Genomic DNA, 7,292 nt, shown 5'->3' with positions numbered 1-7,292 from the left:
TTTCTGTCATTAAAAAGAGAGATTAATAAAACATTTTTGCAATTCTTTGAAATTCAGTGAATTTTTCACTGAATTTTGAAATTCAGTATAAAAAATACAACATATTTGTACGGCTACTTGTTATTCTCCACTATTCCTTACTTCATCCTATACTTTGCTAAATATTGTTCTTTCTACCATAAATGTCAGATATGGATGGTTGTTGATTTAAGAAATATCTAATCCTCTAAGAACCGAGGCTGTGTGGTTTGTGTGTGTCGTCTCTAGACTGATGAAACCTACATAACTGCCTCTCAGACTGTAGGATCCGTTCTGTCTCACTGTCCTCACTATCAGCATGAAAAGACCCCGATCAATTGATCCGCTGCCTCTCGTCCATTTAGCTCATAAAATCTCCTGTATCCATCATTTCCAGTGAGAATTACTGTAGTAGATAATAAAACCAGGCATCATTTTCCATCATGTTAACGTCTCCATCACTGAACATTGTGTTGAACTAACTGCAGGTTTCAGTCGGGATTTAGAGCTGCTGAAAGTTACTGATGATCTGCTGACTGCATCAGACAAAGAGCTTCTCTCTGTACTCGTCTTGTTAGATCTTAGTGCTGCATTTGACACCATTGATCATCACATCCTGTTACAGAGATGGAACATTTAACTGGCATCAAACTGAAATGACAACTGTATTTACTTTGATTCTCTCATTTGTAACTGAAGCTCTGTGAAATCCCCACATATAAACATGTATATCAATATAAGTTTAGTATAAATATAATTTGACTGCTGTTTGAGCTCTGATTGGTCGGTTAGCAGCTACTTCATCACACAGTTTGTTAGAAGACAGCAGCACTCCAGCAGAGTCAGCACACGAGCCTCAACAAACACTAACTGTCACATTGCACAAAACCTCATCTGGACAATCAGTCTTTTCTGTTAAAGGAGCAAAACTATGGAGCTGAAAATGCAACACAATGTTAATGTTTTCAACAGAGGTGTTAAATCATGGCTGAAAGAGAAACAACACTGCTCTCACACCTAACACCCCTGTATAGTGAAGAAGAATACCCTTTGGGAGCAGACTCAATCATCAAAGGAGAACACATTTAGTTTGGAGACCTGATAATCAAATAACGTCTGAGACAACTCTTTGATTAAACATATGCCAAGTTTGAGTCCTTTCCACCTCCTGACCCCTGCTGATGTGACCTCTCCTGTATTGCCCCTGGATTTGCCTTGATCTTGTATGTAAATGCCCTCCCTGTCTACCCCTTTTGTTTACCATTTGTTAGTCACCCTCCTGACCTCTACTGATCTGACCCCTCCCGACGTGCCCCTGGCAAACCATGATCTTGTATGTAAATGCCCTCACTACTTTGATCCATACTGTAGCTTTTGTTCACCATTTGGTGCTTTGATCTTTACTGTATAAAGTCTCTCCACTTCTTCTGCTCTGGGTCAGTCTACTGTATCAGACCAGCTCTGTGTCAGTATGCTCACCGCATTTCCGGAATGCTATTAAACCACTTCCACCACAGCAAACTTTGAACAAGGACTTGAGTGAAATTTCTTCAACAAATGGTGCCGTGACCCGGATGGCAAGAGACCTTCAACGGAGACTCCTTTCCCAGACCAAAAACACACCAGTGACCAAATCCAAATTTCAGAGGTAAGGTCCTTTTGAAAACCTAATTACTGTTGCTGTGTATTGTTGGAGGTCTGTGGAATTGGAGTCCCGGAGAAGGGTGACGCCATCCTGATTTAAGTAAGTTTGCTGTGTGGTTGTGTATGGGGGTTAATGAGATGTGTTCTCTGTAAGATGTTTCTGTAGATGTTTAGGAACGCTTGTAGTTTCATAACTGAGATTACTTGCTTCTTCCTTGCCTTAGAATCTGACTCGCTCTTCTTAAGGTTTTATATCTCCAGTAATATCCTGTTACAGATAAAATGGCCATTATGAACTAGATCCTGACGAGGATAGGACCAAGGGTTGGTCCCAGTGTTTGGGAAACACTGAGAGATAGTCTGTGGAGATGTTTCTGTAGATGTTTAGGAAACGCTTGTAGTTTCATAACCTAGGAATCTTGACTTGGTTGTGAGGTTACTTGCTTCCTCCTTGCCTTAGAATCTGACTCGCTCTTCTTAAGGTTTTATATCTCCAGTAACATCCAGTGACAGTACTAGATCCTGACGAGGATGAGAAATAGTCCAAAAGGGGACTAGTGAGTAGGCCTACGCAGGTTCCAGTGAAGAAGTAGGGTGATTTGCTCTCCCAGGGATTGACTAGTTCTCCCAATACTCAGAAACAGGTATATTTCATTTGTAAGAATCTGACTCGCTCTCCTTACACAAAAAAATGATTTGTATCTTCTGAGTAGAATGTTGATTTGAAAGATTTGGTAAGTGAATTGTGGGAAAAAGTAGGTGTATATGAAAGTTTTTTTGAAGGGATTTTACAGAAGGAAAATGTAAGTTATTTTAGCAGAAGGTTTGGGAAAGTGTTGACTGGTCCTGTTAAATACATGTATGGTAAATGGTACCAAAAGCTTAAAATTTGTTGCAACATAAAAATAAAAAAAATAAGAAAACGTGATATAAAGAAAATAAAAATTGAAGTACGGAAAATAAATGTTGAAGGAAAAACATTTACAACAAATAAGAGAAAATAAATGTTGAAGGAACAACATTTACAACAAATAAGAGAAAATAAATGTTGAAGGAACAACATTTATAACAAATAAGAGAAAAATGTGGTAAAGAAAGAAATTAGCCACAAATGTAAAATCCTATGCAACTAAGAGTCTAGAAAGAAATAACACAACGCAGAGTTTAAACTAGTGCAACTAGTGTAACGACTAGAAAGAAATAACACAACGCAGAGTTAAAACTAATGAAACTAGTGCCACAGCTAGAAAGAAATAATACAACTCAAAGCATAAAACAAGAAAAAAAAAATTGGATAAGTCTTCCGGAAGCACCAAAACAAATATGAATGATTAAATCAAAAGATTTAATCTCATATTGCAAAGTTTTTGTTGATGTTTGTCACTTCACGTGTGTCTTTGTCTGTAACTGTTGAGGAACGCGTTTTATGTTTTCTTTTCCTTTTCCAAATCTCATATTGCAAAGTTTTTGTTGATGTTTGTCACTTCACATGTGTCTTTTTCTGTAACTGTTGAGGAACGCATTTTATGTTTTTCCTTTTCCAAATCTTAGAAAATGACTGTTGTAGGAATGATATCGTGATCTGAGACTAAACAAAATTGTTTGTAGATCAAATTATAACAGTTTTTTTTCTAAGTATCTCACTACACAGGCGAAGCAGAGAAAATGGCAGAGAATCCCTGAAGGACTTCACAATTCGGACAAAGTTGACCTCCTGGAAAAGAGGCATTGAGAATTCCTTCATTTGGGGTGAGAAATTGCTCATTTGCAGCAACCCAATCCACATCAACCCTGCCTACGGCACCTCCTTTGAATAGACACATGGGAGACCAACAAACCCCACAGCACAACCAATAGAGCTGTCAGGACTTTGACCAAATTGAAACAAAAAATTGTAACCCAGGCTCCACTAATTAAATTGGCAGAAACAAATGAAGAACCTCATTTAATGGTAGACGTAAATGGAAAATCAACCTCATTTTTGGTCGACACAGGAGCTTCTCTTTCAACTCTACAACCAACGAAATCCATTAATTTGAAAACATCCAAAGAGACAGTCAGAGCTGTGGGGGTTGGAGGCATTCCAATGTGTATACCTATATCTGAGCCTACTATGGTATCTATAGGTCCTTTCACTGAAGGCATGTCAAGTTTCACAACTTCACACTCCTTTCTTCTGTCTGACACCACACCCGTAAATCTACTAGGGAGAGATTTGTTATGCAAACTAAACTGTACCATCTATTGTTCCCCAGATGGCATCTTTTTAGAGACTAATCAACATAACACAACAGCTGTGCTTGCAGCCCTAAAAGATCAAAATCAACACATTTGTGAAGAGAAAGGGAAAATCTATGATAGAATAGTGTCCAGTGTGCCCCCGTCAGTATGGGCTTCTTCTTCTAATGATGTTGGTTTGATTAAGACTGCAGAGCCAGTACAAATATTACTGAAACAAAATGTCTCTCTGCCAAGGATTCCACAGTATCCTCTTTCACAGGAAAAGAGAGAAGGCATTCGTCCTGTCATCCAGTCTTTACTTAACCAAGGAATAATAGTGCCATGCAACAGTCCATGTAATACACCTATACTTCCCGTGAAGAAACCAGGTAAACCAGAATATAGATTCGTACAGTATTTACGAGCTATCAATACAGTAGTACTTCCCCGTTTCCCTTTAGTTCCAAATCCAACTACTGTATTGTCTTCATTACCTGCTAACTCAACTCACTATACGGTACTTGATCTCTGCAGTGCCTTCTTTTCTGTCCCCTTACATACAGACAGCCAGTATTTGTTTGCATTCACCTATGATGGACAACAATATACTTTCACCAGATTACCTCAAGGTTACACTGAGTCACCTACAATATTTTCTCGGGCTTTACACAGTGACCTCAAAGATCTTTCATTTCCAGGAGGTTCAACCCTAATACAATATGTAGACGATTTACCTTTGGCCTCTCCTTCTGCTTCTGCTTGTGAAATTGACACTGTCATCCTTCTCAAGGCTTTAGCTGAAAAGGGTCACAAAACTTCACAAAAGAAAGCTCAGTTGTGTCAAAATGTGGTTCAGTATCTGGGACACACACTATCAGGTTCAACAAGAGTATTAACTGACTCCAGGATAAAAGCCATATTACAAGTGCCCAAACCCACTACTATGTCACAAATGAAAACATTTTTAGGAATGACAGGATATTGCAGACAATGGATAATTGATTATGCATCACTTGCAGCTCCACTCCAAGATATGTCCAAACCCTCAACATGTTCCCAGCCACTCACCTGGTCATCACAAGCCGAGGAATCTTTTTAATAAGCTAAAACAGGGACTGTTGTCAGCTCCTGCACTAGGACTGCCTGACTATAATCAATCCTTCAACCTATTTGTGCATGAGAAATGTGGATTTGCACAATCTGTTCTTACTCAGCGCCATAATTCTGCTTACAGACCTGTTGCTTATTTTTCCTCCAAATTAGACCCAGTAGAGAGAGGACTTCCACCTTGTCTAAAAGCTGTAGCTGCAGCTGCACTTGCAATTAACAATTCTGCTGATATTGTTCTAGGCTTGCCACTCACAGTCATGGTCCCGCATGATGCACTCACCCTAATCACCAGAGAGGCACACAGACATGTGACAGGGACCAGAGAGGCAAAATATGTACTAACACTCACTGCTCCACACATTACACTCAAAAGATGTACCATCCTTAACCCTGCTACACTTCTACCTACAGAAGAGGATGGTGATCCTCATAACTGCATGGATGTCATCTCTTGTTCATCTAAAGCTCGTCCTGACCTTTCTAAACCTCCTATCCCTAACTCTGATCTTGGTTTTCTATACTGATGGCTCTGCTTATAGAGAAAATGGAGTGCCATACGCAGGGTATGCAATTTGTCAATTAATATTAATAATAATTAATAATTTTTCAATTATTGAAAGCGTCGCCCTGCCACCCTCAAGCTCCGCCCAAGTAGCTGAGTTGCATGCACTGATGAGAGCCTGCTACCTGGCCAAAGGTAAAACTGTTACCATTTACACCGACTCCAGGTATGCCTTTGGATGTTTACATGACTTTGGCATGTTATGGGCGAACCGAGGTTTCATTACATCCTCGGGGACACCCGTTAAACATGGCAAATTAATCGGTGAACTGTTGGATGCATGTCAACTACCTTCATCTATTGCAGTTGTTAAGTGTGAAGCCCACACCAAATCCAACGATCCTGTTTCAAACGGCAATGCTTTGGCTGACCATGCGGCCAAAACAGCTGCCAAAATTGGTAACCCTGTCCATGTTAAGCTCTGTCCTTCCATACCTGCTAACGACCTTGCTTCTCTTAATGATGTAGCCCTCTTACAGGAGACTGCTGATGTGGAGGAGCATAGGTTGTGGTTTTCCCATGGATGTAAATATGTAAATAACTTGTGGGGCCACAATGACGGCCGCATTGTGGCACCTACGCCCCTGTACCCATGGCTTGCACGCATGTCACATGGCTTATCGCATGTAAGTAAAGGAGGAATGTGTCTGACAGTGTTGAAAGACTGGTATGCTCCAGGATTTACATCGTATGCCCAAAAGTACTGTGAGAAATGTTTGATTTGTCAACAGCACAACCCTGGGAAAACAGTACAGACAACAATGTCGACACATCCTCCCCCTCAGGGACCTTTTGAAGCTCTACAACTAGATTTTATTCATATGTCGAAATGTGATGGATATGATAATGTTCTTGTATGTATAGATATGTTTTCAAACTGGCCTGAAGCCTGGCCTTGCAAAAAGGCTGACTCTGCTTCTGTAGTGAAATGCTTGCTGAAGACATTGTTCCAAGATTCGGCATCCCACAGAGCATCAACTCAGACAGAGGAACTCATTTCACTGGACAAATAATGACTGAACTCTGTAACTCACTGGGAATTAAACAAAGACTACATTATCCATACCATCCTCAGTCTGCAGGGCTAGTTGAACGACAAAAATGGTGTTCTGAAGAACAAACTAGCCAAACTGTGTGCTGAAACAGGTCTAAAATGGACATCAATATTGCCATTGGCCTTCATGTCAATGAGAACCACACCCATCAGGAAACACAAACTTACACCTCATGAGATTATTACGGGTAGACCAATGACTGTATCAAGTAATTCAATACTATGCATGAAGAAAATGGATCTTCATGCTATGGATGAATCAATGATATCATTCTGCTCTGCCCTAACCTCTGCTGTTCAGTCAATCCACAGACAAGTAAAAGCTGTCCAGTCTCCTCCTAGTGACCAGCCGTGCCATAACATCCAACCAGAAGACTGGGTCTGCATCAGAGAGTTCCGACACAAGAACGCCCTGAAACCCCGCTGGTCCAAACCACAACACGTCCTGCTTACCACCAACACAGCAATCAAGTGTGAAGGTCGTCCCACGTGGGTCCACGCATCCCACTGTAAGAAGACGCCCCCTCCACCATGCACCCGAAAACGGCAGAATCCATCTTCATCCTGTGGACCTTCTTCTTCATCACCTGTGGGCCCGTAGAGGGGTGGCTGCAGCTCTGGGAAGAAACTCCTCCCCCGAAGGACAACGCAGGGCTGACAGCCCCAGAAGAAGAGGTACAGCAC

General features: G+C 40.9%; 1 protein-coding gene across 1 annotated transcript in view; it reads right to left on the bottom strand.

Moving 5' to 3' along the window:
* Positions 1–7,292, bottom strand: part of LOC121903260 (NLR family CARD domain-containing protein 3-like) — a 116,414-nt gene that overhangs the window by 69,019 nt on the left and 40,103 nt on the right. The window lies entirely within an intron of this gene.

This window comes from Thunnus maccoyii, chromosome 1 (assembly GCF_910596095.1).
Source record: "Thunnus maccoyii chromosome 1, fThuMac1.1, whole genome shotgun sequence".
Classification (NCBI taxonomy): Eukaryota; Metazoa; Chordata; class Actinopteri; order Scombriformes; family Scombridae; genus Thunnus; species Thunnus maccoyii.
The sequence above is the reverse complement of the archived record's forward strand: the minus strand, read 5'-3'. Positions and strand labels throughout refer to the sequence as shown.